A 15,278-nucleotide genomic window follows, 5' to 3' on the forward strand; every position below is an offset into this window, starting at 1 on the left:
TGTGATTTTTCGTTTATAATCGTCAAAAACTTTTATTCTGTTAAATAGTCTCTAAATGTTTGTTTTTTACGATTTTTTACATATGCAATCTCGGAGTGTGTACAAAAAAGATTGACGGTTGGATCGTTGAAAAAAGTTTCGTAGAATGTATATCGCGTAAAAACGGTAGATTAAACAAACACTTAGAGTTAATATTATACTTCCATTAAGTATAAAATAAGATTATGTGGTATCCACTAATATAAATATTTTAAATTGAAGATCAAATTCGTTCATTGCATTCTTATAGGATCGAGGAGTCTAGCTGCAAAAAATCATTAAAATCGAAGCTAAAATAACCGTTAAATTATGATTTTTCGTTTATAAGCATCGAAAACTTTTGTTATGTTACCTAATCTTTGAATGTTTTTTTTTGTTACAATTTTTTGCGTATGCGATCTTGGAGTGTGTACAAACAAGTTTGATGGTTGGATCGTTGAAAAACGCTTCGTAGAATGCGTATCACATCAAAACTATAGATTAAACCAACACTTAGAGTTAATGTTATACTACCCCATCAAGTATATCCACTAGTGTAAATATTTTAAATTGAAGATCAAATTTATTCATTGCATTCTTATAGGGTCGAGGAGTGTAGCTGTAAAAAATCATTAAAATCGGAGCTAAAATAACCGTTAAATTGTGATTTTTCGTTTATAACCGTCGAAAACTTGTATTCCGTTAAATAATCTCTGAATGTTTATTTTTTACAATTTTTTACGTGTGCAATCTTGGAGTGTGTACAAATAAGTTTGACAGTTGGATCATTGAAAAACGTTTCGTAGAATGCATATCGTGTCAAAACGGTAGATTAAACAAACACTTAGAGTTAATATTATACTTCCATTAAGTATAAAATAAGATTTTGTGGTATCCACTAGTGTAAATATTTTAAATTGAAGATCTAATTCGTTCATTGTATTCTTATAGGATAGAGGAGTATATTTGCAAAAAATCATCAAAATTAGAGCTAAAATAACCGTTAAATTGTGATTTTTCGTTTATAACTATCGAAAACCTTTGTGCCGTTATCTAATCTCTGAATGTTTGTTTTTTACGATTTTTTACATATGCGATCTTGGAGTGCGTACAAACAAGTTTGATGTTGGATCGTTGAAAACGCTTCGTGGAATGCGTATCACATCAAAACGGTAGATTAAACCAACACTTAGAGTTAATGTTATACTACCCCATCAAGTATAAAATAAGATTTTGTGGTATCCACTAGTGTAAATATTTTAAATTGAAGATCGAATTCGATCAATGTATTCTTATAGGGTCGAGGAGTGTAGCTGTAAAATATCATCAAAATCGAAGCTAAAATAATCATTAAATTGTGATTTTTCGTTTATAACCGTCGAAAACTTTTGTTTTGTTACCTAATCTCTGAATGTTTTTCTTTTTACGATTTTTTACTTATGCGATCTTGTAGTATCTACAAACAAGTTTGACGGTTAGATCATTGAAATTAGTTTGACGTAATCTCTGAATGTTTTTCGTTTTGCGATTTTTTATTTATGTTTTTCATGTATTGATTAGACAATATTTAGTTTGTGTGATGACATTTTCATTGTACAATTATCTTTTTGTTTCTTTATTGCATATTTTACATGGGTTATTATCTATTAAACCAAACAATTATTTATTTTTGACAAAAAAAAATATTTATTTAATTTTTAAAAACATATTTATTACATATTATTTATTTATTTATTAGACCAAACAATTATTATTTTATTTTTTTAAATCGTAACAAAATTTTGGGGGGATTTTTTCCGCCATTTTTTTTCTGTCGGTTTATATTTAAAAAAATGTTTTTGTCAGTTTTAATCAACAGTAATGTCAATTTCCCAATATAATACCCTTCATTCCCCCTTTTCTCCTCTCCGCATTTCCTTTTCTTCTCTTCTCTCCTCATTTCCTTCTTCATTCCTCATTTCCTCTCTGCATTTCCTTCTCTTCTCTTCTCTCCACACACGAGCAAACTTCATCTAAAAGTCAAACTTCCGCTGCTGCGATGACGTTTGAGTGCTTTGCAAGTTGGGGATGACTACTGATAGGAGCATATTTATGTGACTTAGTTAGCTTGTTTCTTGGCATTTATGTTGTTAGTTCGTAGTTATTTTAGTATTTTAAGCTATTTTCGTGTGTTTGTAGGTCCAAAGGGTTAATGTGGCAAAGAAGTGCATTTTGGAGTATTTTTTGGCATGGAATGGATAGCATATGCTTGGAGCAAAATGAATGGACGAAATTTGAAGTGTGTGCATCATCCTCTCCCTATAAATAACCATTTTAGCACACTCATTTAACCCAACACATTCACCTACCACTACATCCACTCATTTCACCCAACATATCCATTCACCTACCACTACATCCACTCATTACAACCACCCAACACATTCACCTACCACTACATCCACTCATTACCACCACCCACTACATCCTCTCCCTAGCCTATAAATACATTCATCCACCCTTCATCATGGGGGACATCAATCCAAAACACACACACACATCATCTACACAATTCTTCACTCTTTTCCGCATTCAACACAACCTTCATCCAAACACATCCATCCATCTTCACATCCATTCCTCCATACAAACAAACCTTCAAACACTCACCAACACCTTGTGCCGTAGCAAAGGAAGGGAAGGAAAGTGCTTGGACGTGCTTGCTGTCCAACTTGGATCGTTAAAGCGTTTAGGTGTTTTCTTTCTTTTGTTTCTAATGTTTAAATTCATTTCCTTTTGTTTTGTTGTAAATATGAGTGGCTAAACCTCTCTTGGCTAGGGGTGATTTCAAAGCCATGATTATGTGTGCAATATAATTTGATAAATTCCAATTATGAACTCTTGAATCGTGAATGCAATTGGCTTAACTATTTGATTGATAACTTATTTGTATTTGTTAATTAAGGGTCGACACTTAATTGGCATGCATAAATCTGTTGCTAGAATATAAGGAAGTTTCACATAATCGTTACAAACTTATATTCACATGTAGTGAAGGTTGCTTATAAACGATCACGTTAAGTTCAATTCCTAGCATGAGTGACATGATGTCATAGTTGCAAGTGCTTTGTCAATGCTTATGATTTTCATTAAACGTAATGATCTTTGATTGCATCTCTATTATGATGTCATGTAGGGAACTTTTGAAGAATGTTTTGGATTGTCGAATGATGTCATCCAATCCAATAAAACAAGGAAAATCTGAGAGTTAACTAGTGATGTCACGGTTAATTTGGAGCATTGTCATTCAAAATTCAATGAAGTAGTAACTGAAAATCGAGTTATTTGCATACATGTCATGTGTGGAGAAAAAGCCTCTAGCTATCCCATCCATCATCTTATTTCTCAAATTTATTTTACAATCTGTCTAATTTTTCATACTTGTTTGTTTGTTTCAACTTCATCAAAATGAAAACCCCCCTTTTAGTTTCTTGTTTCAAAGTGTTTCAAATCTGTTTTAGTTTGTGTTTTTAAGTGTTTTGATTCAAGTAAAAGTCAATTTTCGTCCAAAGTCATTCCTCGTGTCTAGTTTAAGTTTATTTAGTTGTTTTAAGCTGTTTTGATTATTTTAAGTTTGCTTTGAGTCTTGTGAGTCTTGTGAAGTGTTTTTAAGTTTAGTTTTATGTTTTGAGTCAGTTTAGAGGTTATTAGCAAGCCCTCTTAATCCCCGGTCCAGAACGATCCCTACTTATACTTATACTACAATTGTCAAAAGAGGGTTAAATTTGTGTGTTAAGTTAATTTTCGCATCAACTACAACGGCGAATCTACTCTGAGTTAACTTGGCCTTTGCCATCACTACACATGGTGTTACTGATGGCGGGGTATGTGTGGTGGGGTTGGAGGAATAGGGAGATGAGATGGACGTTTGGGATTGGGGATTTGTGCAGTGGGATTGGGCCGCTGTTGAAGCTAGCAGTGCCGAGCTGCTTGTTGATACGTTTGGATCTACTTGTGAGTGAAGTACAAATTTCTTCCATAAGTCTCGATTCAATCGTTCTTTTTTCCCTTATTTCTTCTTCCTCTACTTCACTTTTGCTGCTGCTTCTTCCCCCCCCCCTTTTGGTTCCCCACCCTTGCTTCATTTCTTTTGATATTTTCTCTCTCTCTCTCTCTCTCTCTCTCTCTCTCTCTCTCTCTCTCTCTCTCGTTCTCTTCAAAATCCCACAACAGTCTTTGGAGTTGGAGGCTTTTTCTCTATTGGGTTTTTTTACCAATAACTCTAAGGCTCGAAAGGTATTCCCTTTTCATATCTTATCTCCCAATTTCTTTAGGGTTAATTTCGATTTTCTTATGCTATTTGCAATGGTGCTATTTAGGGTTTAACTATTTGATTTCACAATAATGGCAGAGCATGGTGGAGAACTTGCAGCTGGCGAACCAAGAGCTCTCCATTATGATAGATCTCATCAACATTGTAAGTATTTCGATTTTCATTCAATTTTAGGGAGAGATTCAATTGAATGAGCAATGCTTGCTGTGATTAAGTGATTTTAATGGAATGTGAATGTGTGCAGGTAGAAACAAACGATGTTGTGATTGAGTGATTCTAATGGAATGGAATGGGATGGAATGTGAATGTCTGATCTTGCTGTGATTGAGTGATTTTAATGGAGAATGCAATGAATGCAGGGGATATGGAGAAAGCTGAAATTGGTTATTTATATTTTTTTTAATTATTAATATATTTTATGTCGGTTTTATCCGACAAGAATGATTTTATTTATTCTTAATAATAAATTCTCTGTTGGATATATCCGACAGAACTTCTGTTGATTTTAGTATTTGCTGTCAGTTTTAGCCGATAGAAATGCACTTATTTATTCATTATTAATATATTCTCTGTCAGTTATATCCGACACAATTTCTGTCGGTTTTAGAGTATTTTCTGTCGGAAAATTCATTTCCTGATGCTGGCAAATCTGTCACTTATTATATCCGCGCATCCATTTTCGGTTGGATTTTGCTTAAAATCCGACAATAATATACGTTTTTTGTTGGTTTTTGGACCGCCAATTATAGATAATTTTGTAGTAGTGATGAATCTCTTAGGCAAGGATTTCAAGATCTTCTTAACAATGATAGTTTCATCAATAGACTTGCCCAACCCTAAAGCTTCATTGGTTAACATTTCAACTTTTTCATATAAAGTCGAGAAGGTTTCTAATTCTTTCATCCTCAAGTTCTCAAACTTTGAGAGAGTTATTTGAAGGTTGAGATCCCTCACTTGTTTATCACCTTCATGAACTATTTTGAGCTTGTCTCAAGCTTGCTTAGCCATCGTGCAATAACAAATGTGTGCAAATTGAGTTGGAGAAATGGTAGAGGTAACTTCACAAGGAGTCCATTCTCCTTTAAGTTTAACCATGGATTCACCATTAACACTTCTTAACAATGCCTTCCATTCTAGGGTAAGGTAGTCAACTGCAATTAAATCTTGAGCTCTGAGAAAGACTTGAAACTTTTCACTCCATGCAACATAATTAGTTCCATCAAAGAATGAAGGAGAATTGCAAGAGGTATCAACTCGTTCACGATCGTAACTTTCAGATATCACTTTATGTATATGTAGAGTGCTTTGATACCAATTGAAATTGGTACTAAGTGGAATATCCTGTAATTTAAAATTCAATATAAGCTTGACTGACTAGTCAACGTCTCCAGTCAACTAAGATCAGATTTGTTAGTTTACCAAAAGCAAGAATAAACCATTATACTTGGTTTACTAATGTATTCCTAGTTAACTAAGGCCCAATTCAGTACACATTTATACTCTGACAAACTTTGATGAAAGCACATATCTATTTGCAAACCCTAGAGACCATATATCACAAGCAAGTGAACAAGATGTGTGAACTAAAGAAGCAATAAACAACACAAGAAGTTTTTGGTCGGAAAGAAACCCACCTCTAAGTTAAAAAACTGAACACTTTCCTCTAAGTCCAATCCACTAGCACAAATAAGGTTCTTACAAAGTACCACGCAAAGCTCAATTCCTAGACCTAATTTATGAAGCATCTTTACCATTGTGCAACCTTACTTTGCACAAGATGAGGATTCATTTGGTCTTCACAAGGTGTCATTTTCTCCTGAACTCTTCACATTGTGGCACCGAGACCAACACAACCAATGCATATGATGATATGATGATGATATGCAAATCTGGATTCAACAAATGGATCAATAATTAAATTTGAAACTTGAATAACTTGACCACAAATTTAATGCAAAAACCATGAATACAATGTAACCTTATTCTACAATGACTGAGTGCTTAATGCCTGAAAATGGTTTTGCAACTAGGGATTCATAAATGAAGAACAAAGAGAAAGGTGAAGTCTTAATACTTTTTTCTCTCTCTAGAAAAATATATCTCGAAACCCCCCCACAAAAAACAAAACATGGCTGAAGATATATGCAAAAGAGATGTTTCTTTTCAGCTAGCAACGACAAGGAAGACATGTCAAGGTACAAAATGATATGGGTAGATCAACAGCTAAAAGCTGACAACAAGCAAAAATGTGTTAGTCAACCTATGTGTGCAGGCCTTAAATTTCGTGCCTAGCTTGCTAGAAATCCGCGAGCAAAACTGACGAAACAACTAAGCTAACAAGAATGTAGATGTGAAATGCATATTCATGAACAAACCTTTTGAAATTGCCACACCTTTGAACAGCAACCCATAACCAGAGTATTGTCTAAAACTAATTTAAGGATGTATGGTATCATTACAATATTGACAAGGAAAGCCAACACACAAAAGGCTAGCCTTCATAAAATTAAATTGGTTACCTTTTCGATGGTGATGAAGGTGGTGTACAATGGAGATTGAGGTGGTGTTGCGGCGAAGATGGTGGTGCTGTTGTGGTGGAGAGAGAGGGTGATAGTAAGTGCGACAGGTGACAAAGGGTGAGAGAGCAGAGGATATGGGTTGATGCGTAAAATTACTTGACACACAAATTAAACCCTCTTTTTGACAATTGTAGCAAAGTATGTAAGTAGGGATCGTTCTAAACCGGGGATTAGGAGGGCTTGCTAAAACCTCTAAACTAACTCAAAAACAAAAAGAAACAAAGTTAAAAATGTAAACAAAAGATTTTAAAACAAGAAAGTAAAAGGGGGATTTGAGTTTGGTGAAGTTGAAAGTAAAAACGAATAAACTAAAAACTTAAATAGATTTTAAACAAATTTGGGTTGAATGGATAATGGAAGGCTAGCTAAGGGGTTCTTCTCCACACATGTCTTGCTTGCATACAAAATGATTTCCAATTGCTCTTCGATAAGTTATGAATACTCAACGCCCCAAATTACCGTGAATTGCACTAATTAACTCTCAGTTTTTCAACAAGTTATTAGATTGGATGATTGCATACGACAACCCAAAACATTCCCTACAAGTTCCCTACATGAATTGCATAATAGAGATACAAGCAAGAATCATTAAGTTCTATGAAAAACATAAGCATTGACGAGGCACTCGTTACTATGATTTGCATGAAACTTATGCCAAGAATTTACTTAACGTGATTGTGACTAGCAACCTTCACTACTTGTGAATATAAGTTCATAACGATTAGGTGAAACTCCCTTATATTCTAGCGTCAAATTCATGCATGAAAATTAAGCGTGCACTCTCAACCAACATACACAAATTAGTTTTTATACGAACGGATAAGTAAATTGAATTCACAATTCAAGAAACGCAATTGGAAGTAATCAAATCATATAGCAAGCATAAACATGGTTTTGAATCCCCCCCTAGCCAAGGGGGGTTTAGTTCCTCATTATTACAAAACAAAGATAAACAAATTTAACCATTGAAAAACAAAGGGAAGAAAGCACCTAAACGTTCCAACGATCCATGTTGGATAGCAAGCGCGTCCAAGGACTTTTCTCCTTCTCCTTGCCGCCACAACAAGGTTGGAATGATGTTGAAGGGTTGGTTATTTGGAGGAATGGATGGGAAGGGGTTTAGATATGTAGGAGAGGCAAGGAAAGGCTTGGAGAATGGTTAATTTCTGGATGAATTCAATGAGGTTGCTGCATGGTATTTATAGGGAGATGATGGACTTGTTTAAGCACAAATTTCTGGTGGAATGGGTAGGTAAGTCACGGCAAGAGTGGGAATTGTTGTTGGGGTAGGTTTTGAGTCATCCACTCACATGTCATGGTTAGCTAAGCATTGCATCATCCACTCACATGTCATGGTGATTTAAGCATTGCATCATTACTCAAATTTCTGGTGGAGGTGGAAGTAAAAGTCACGGCATTGATGTGTTTTGAGTGAAGTTTTGGCCAATCCTTTTAGAAATTATCCCTTCTTGCACTTTGTATTTGTTTCACCAGATTTTTAGCATGTTCATTTGATGTTTTCACTTCAAATTCATCCAAACTCCTTGCTCCATGCATATGCACTTCATTCCAAGCCCAATTTTGCTCCTAAAAGCTCCAAAATGCTCCTTTTTGCATATTTTGACAATAAAACCTGAAATTGCACGAAAATGACTTTAAACACTAAACTAACTAAGGAAAAACAACATAAATGCATGAGAACAAGCCAATTAAGTCGCATAAAAATGCTCCTATCAAATTCCCCCACACTTAGCTTTTGCTAGTCCTCGAGCAAAACAAAGAAACAAAAGAAAAACAAAACGAAACCAAACAAACAAAAACAACCTAAACCTTCCAACGTTTGCCTTAGGGATTTCCAATGCACATGACATGTTAAAGATTATCAGTCCCACAGAATTGAGTCAATTTAACACTTAAGCACATACTTAATCATAGTCACTACTTACTAATTCACAATTAACCAATTAAAACAATGTTTTGAATGTAGTAACATGCCTTAGAGAATTCCCTCAATCCTTACAAGATACGCACTCTATTTTCACTCAGATTTTCTAACTACACACCCTATACTAGTTATATGTGAGAGAATTGATGTAGATATAAAAACGAATGCTCACATATATGTATAACAAAGAACACAATTTCTAGAGTTAATAAGCATGTTGAGATATGATCTCATGAATGGAATGCTACTACTTAGATGCGAGAACCAGTGACCATATGCTCATACTAAGTTCAATCTCCACAAATTGAAACACATAACACTCAAGATAGAAGTCAAGGGTTGTAACGGGGCTTGGGGTATTGGCTAACAAAGAAAGGATAAGGAAAACAAACGTTCTTAAAGTGATAGTAAGCAAAGTAATGAAATTGAGACTTAGAATTTACTTAGATTGCAGAAATTAGCTTTAAAACACAAGGGGAAGATTTAAACAACTCCTTAGGGTCGAATTCATTGTTTTGGACCCCTTCTTCATCAAACAACACTTTAGAACTCTTTTTCACTTCTTTTCAACTCTTTTCGCATTCTTTTCACATTTTTCTTTTCTTTTTTCTTTCTTTTTACCCGTGCCTATGGCACATAATTCCTTATGAAAAACACTTCCCCCACACTTGTTTTATGCCACAAAGGAATTCAATTTGAATCATGCTTTACTACGCTTTAAGAACAAGGTTAATGGATGGTCCTAATCTAAGCTAGGTGAGGGTAATGTGGGTTACAAAGAAAAGGCTCACAAAGCTCAACGGGATTAAAACGTACAAAACATAATGACATAGGGGATTCACGGCTTTTTGGTTATGGTGGTGGTCGCTACACAACTTTATCTTGAATATGTGTTATGCAAATCAATGACATGCTTTGAATGAAATGGGTATGAGTTCTAGCATTTGGAACTAAATGATGAAACGCCTTCTAAGTAGTAACCAAGCAAAGAATAATGAGATCATGCAACGACTTAGAAAACAATAAATCACAGATTATTAACTCTCCAAATAAACGTTTAGGCTCAAGTCTCACAAGGTTGTAGCGTTAGTTTGAGTTCTTTCCTTCAAGCATGTTACAAAAACTGATTTTTCCTTTAAGATTGCATGTAAATTCATAAGTTATAACCACAACCAAGCATAAACAAAGAGTAAATCAAACTTTCATCCATGTTAATCACTCTCTTTAACAGCCATGAAATTACAAACCAAATCCTCATCATTGTGTTGGAAGGTACCCTAAGACACAAACAAACACACAAAAACAACTCTTTTTGGGTTTTGCAAAGCAATTTTTCAAAATTTTATGTGATTTTCGGAGTTATAAGTCAGCACACACTAAAACTCACCAAAACAGCCTAAAAACACCTAAAAACAGCAAGAAACAACATTGGGAAGTATGAGTGAGAAAACCCTACGAATTTGCATCAAAACACTTTGGTTACCCCCCCACACTTAAACCAAACATTGTCCTCAATGTTTCAAAGCATAACTAACACAAAAACACATAAACAAACAAACAAACACTAACAAACTAAATATGGCAGAAACTAATTAAACAACAAAGAGAAGGGTTTAGGAACGCAAATCTGGAATTGGAGTGCTCTCTAGGCCTTCCTTTGTCGAATGCATGGGTTGCCTCCCACGAAGCGCTTTCTTTAACGTCTTCCAGCCGGACGGTACCTCCGTTTAAGCTTGACTAGGTGCCACGGCATGGAGGGGTATATCCTCCATGACATGCTCCTTGAAATACTCATGCATTGGGTCTATGTATGGCAGTGGATAATGAAGGTCCCAGATTGTGGCATTGAGCTTCCCAAGGTCAAAGTAAAAACTCCCATAATCATGGATTCGATTTGGTACCTGCACCACAGAAGGCAATAACCTATTAGTGGAAATGGGAATTGGAATTAGAGGAGGAGGCTTACCAATGCATGTAGATGAAGACTCAAAAGGGGCAGCAAAGGTGGTGCTCTCGGCCAGATTTGGTATTTTGGGTGTAATGACATGTTTTGTATGCTCCACTCCAATACCCTCTTCGATGATGCATCTAGGGACATCCTTCTTGATTGGTGCGCATGAATGTTCCTTCCCCACATGTTTAATCACATCTATTGCAAAACAAGAACGAACATCAAATTAAGCAATTTAAATCATCTATATGAGGTAAATCAAATTAAGCAAATAAATACTTAGAGTAAATATTTAATCCATATACAAATTAACAAAAAATTTAAAGCTACCGTACACAAATAATAATATAATCCGATTATATACTAACAAAATACTTTCTTTTTCCATATATAATAGCTAACATTTATTGCGCTGGTAGTGCTTGTCAAGGTATTAAATATCGATGATATCAGAAATATCGGTAGTTCAAAAACACGGAAATATCGATGGAAATATCGGGATATTATCGATATCGATAAAAATAATATGGAAACCACGTAAATTGTAAGAAAAACTTGGAAATTTTTATTGAAACTTTGCAGGATGTTTATTTAGTCAATTATCTATTAGTTTATCACAAAAAAATGGAAGGAAATGCATTGCTTGATGGATTTAACTGATTTAAGTTGATTATATAGTGAGCTGGCAAACATTGTGAATGTAGAAAATATGTAGTAATTAATGAAAGAAGTTTAAACACACCATAATCATTTATATATAATGAATTAGTACAATATTTTACACTATCTTCATCATCTTTATTTGAAGAGTAAGTGTATTGTGAAGAGTAGTCAGTAACCATGGCAATGATTTTCAAGAACCAAAACCCAAAAGTCAATAGGAAACCGAATACTTCGGTATTTTTCGGGATTACAAAACAAATGGGATTTGGAAACCAATCCCATATCGAAAATTTCGGTATTTTTCGGGATATGATTCCCGAACTTCAGGATGGTTTTGGTTTGGGATTTTTTGGTTTGGGTTTGGGACTTTTTCGGTTTGGTTTGGGATTTTCGAGAATTTTTTCCAGCCCTACCATGTAAGTGACCAAATAAAAAATAGAAAAATTAAAAACCACATGCCATTGACTAAGTAATTAATTGACACAATTTAAAATATAATACCACAAAAAATTTGGAATATGTGCAAATTTGTTTCTTGTAAAAAGAATTCAAAACAAAACCATATATATAAATATTTTAGCATATTATCACAACCAAGGTCTTAAATGCTGATAATTTCGGCGAAATATCGCCGATATTATCGGTTTTTCGCGTTACTGATATTTTAATAGGTATCCAATTAGTTTTCGTCAAAATATCGCGATATTATCAATATTATTGATAATATTGCTCTATCTCCATCGTCGGAACGGCAGCCGAGCTCCGTCGTCGCAGCTGCCAAGATCTACGCCTTTCTCTGCCAAGATCTGCGCCTCTCTCTGCCAAGATCTGCGCCTCTCACAGGCGGTGATGGTGCTCGCCAGAGTGTGCGCCACTGTGGTGGAGGTCACGGTGGGGTGGGTGTGGTGTGTCTCCCCTTCGCTCGCTCGCTCCCTGTCTGTTCTTTCTGCGGTGGTGAACGAAGGACTTCTACTGCTGTGCAGTGCAGCAGATCGAACTAATTTGAGCTTCACACTAACACGGAGAGAGAGATCTGAGACTTACCTAATCGGAAAATCAAAGAAAACTCGCCGGAGAGTTATGGGCTCTGCCATTCTCGCAGAGGCGGGAGAGAGAAGACTAATGATGTGTGATGATGGTGGTGTCCTCGATCTGCTTGAGTTGAGCAGATGGTGCTGCCGCATGTGTGTGTGTGGTCACGACAAGAGAAGGAGAGAGGTAAGAGGGTTGAGAGAGAGAGAGAGACAGTGCAGAGAAGAGAGAGAGAGAGAAAGTCAAAGTGAGTGAGAGAAGGAAATGGGGTCTCGGGGTAAAGGAGAGAGAGAGAAACGTGAGGAGTGCTGGGGGCTGCCACGTGGCAGCCTGAGAGGGTTTCGAAATCCAGATATAGAGTTCAGATTTAATTAGGATAATGGTTGTGATTTTCACACACCCTTAACTACTTTTCCCACACCCCTCCCTATTTTTTAATAGTTAATTGGTATCCTACTATTTAATCTTCCATATATACTCTTCCTACTTTTTTATGGTAATTAATGAAAGATTAAATAGGGAAGGGTATATATGGAAGATTAAATAGTAGGATACCAATTAAGTACTAAAAAATAGGGAGGGGTGTGGGAAAAGTAGTTAAGGGTGTGTGAAAATCACAACCCTTAGGATAAAGGACTAATTTGATAGTTCCAAATACACTCACAATGTTTGCCAGCTCATTATATAATCAACTTAAATCAGTTAAATCCATCATGCAATGCATTTCCTTCCAATTTTTTGTGATAAACTAATAGATAATTGACTAAATAAACATCCTACAAAGTTTCAATAAAAATTTCCAAGTTTTTCTTACAATTTCCGTAGTTTCCATATTATTTTTATCGATATCGATAATATCCCGATATTTCCATCGATATTTCCGTATTTTTGGACTACCGATATTTCCGATATCATCGATATTTAATACCTGGATCACAACAACATAAGTAATATGGTGGTTAAGGCGTTAAGGAGTCAAATGGGAGGGGTTCGAATCCCTCTATGCTCAAAATTGAGACTTTTCAGAAATTTTCAAGAATTTTTGGATTTCATATTGCAATAATATCGCAATATTTTGACGAAAGCTCATTGGATACCTATTAAAATATCGGTAACTCAAAAAAACGAAAATATTTTCGATATTTTGATCCTTGGTGCTTGTGCATTTTGATTGACGTCATGCTTCCACGCCCGGTACGGCTCTTGAATATGATTAACCTGTTATCCACAAAATATTTAAATATTAAACATTATAATATGTTATAGAGCAAAAATATTTTTTAAATTAGCCTGTTATGCACAAAATATTTAAATATTATAATATATTTTAGAGGATTTTTCAATTACTATTTGGCAGTTTTTTGATAAGCTCATATTTATATATATTTTACATCAAATTCACTTGTCATTTCTTAGTTAGTTCCTTATATTTTTGAGCTATTTACTTTGTTTTTGTGTTTTGTAGGATTTGTCAAGCAAAGAAAAGAAAAATAGCACAAGTGAGATTTTAAGTAACAAATTTGTCAAAACTGTCTGTGCAGATCAGCAGACTTTGGAAGCAAGTTGCGAACAGCAAGAATGAATTAGAGAATGAGCCTTGTATTCTTGGAAAGCTATGGATGTCTATTTTCTGGAGTATTTCGTAAATTGTTAATATTATTTGTTTAGAAGAAGTTATGGCCGTTTTAACATTAAAATGTTACCAAGAGGCTGAGCAGTTTGTAACTACAATGAAAGCAATAAACCCAATAAATCTAGCACCCAAAACTGATGCAACCAAGAACAAGTCAGTTGACACTTATTATAAAAGGGAATGAAATTAAAGATGAGGATTAAGAGTGAGTAATTGGCATAAAGGCTATCCAAAGAGTTACAATTGTTTTACCATTTCCTCCCACTTATTGTCATCACAAAATGGCTATTAGTGGGTGAGTTAAGGAGAAGAAAATGATGTAGCAAGAATTGGCTTTAAAGCAGCGTTGGGGAAGGAAGGAAAGAAGAGGAGGCCTTAGTCGATTTCTTTCGGTTCTATCTTCTCAAACTCATGTCTATCTTTTATTTTAACTTACTAGAATAATTTGGGACTTTTACGACTTGAAATATACTGCGTACAGTACTAGCATGCCTTAAATGATATTATTCACAACATTCGTAAAGTTCATGTTGTAATACTTGCACATAATCTAGCATTCACGACATCACTTTTGTGCAAGTCGTTAAATAAAAATATTTACAGCGTAACCGTTGTGTGTCATATTTGACAATTTACACGACGCACTTTCCTTCTCTTTTAAGGCATTATGTTATGTCGTAAAGTGAATTTTTTTATATATTTGGGTCCGTACCTTTTATGGCACGAATGATACGTCATAAATAATAGTTTCTAGCTTCGCGCCTAAACTTTCCCACTTTGCACCTAACAAAAAATGTGCGGGAAATGATAGCACCAGAATGAAATATCAAACAAGTGAAATTCTAGACCATTCCACTTCACTTTCCCCTTTCTTTCTCTTTGCCTTTCAGATTGCTCGTTTCTTTCACTCCATCGTGACCCAACAGGATACCCAGATTTATTTACCCAAACAACAAACCCCTCTCTCTATCGCTTTGTCGCGGTCCATGGCCTCAACTCCACGTCGCTTATTGTCCACCATCGAAAATTCAAGAACCCAAGAGATCCATTCCACCAAAACTCAAATCGACACCTAAATCTTCCTTTCCCAGACACACGAGGCCACCGTTTTTCTCCCAATGTTCTAAGGTTGAAGTTTTTTTTTC

At 35.2% G+C, this 15,278-nt stretch overlaps 1 long non-coding RNA gene across 1 annotated transcript; it reads left to right on the forward strand.

Annotated features, from left to right (window-relative positions):
* The first annotated feature begins 12,789 nt into the window (after window positions 1–12,789).
* Window positions 12,790–13,211, forward strand: LOC126628134 (uncharacterized). Its single transcript, XR_007625271.1, has 2 exons — window positions 12,790–12,882; window positions 13,135–13,211. It is a non-coding gene; the product is annotated as an uncharacterized LOC126628134 (long non-coding RNA).
* Window positions 13,212–15,278: the final 2,067 nt, after the last annotated feature.

This window comes from Malus sylvestris, chromosome 7 (assembly GCF_916048215.2).
Source record: "Malus sylvestris chromosome 7, drMalSylv7.2, whole genome shotgun sequence".
Classification (NCBI taxonomy): domain Eukaryota; kingdom Viridiplantae; phylum Streptophyta; class Magnoliopsida; order Rosales; family Rosaceae; genus Malus; species Malus sylvestris.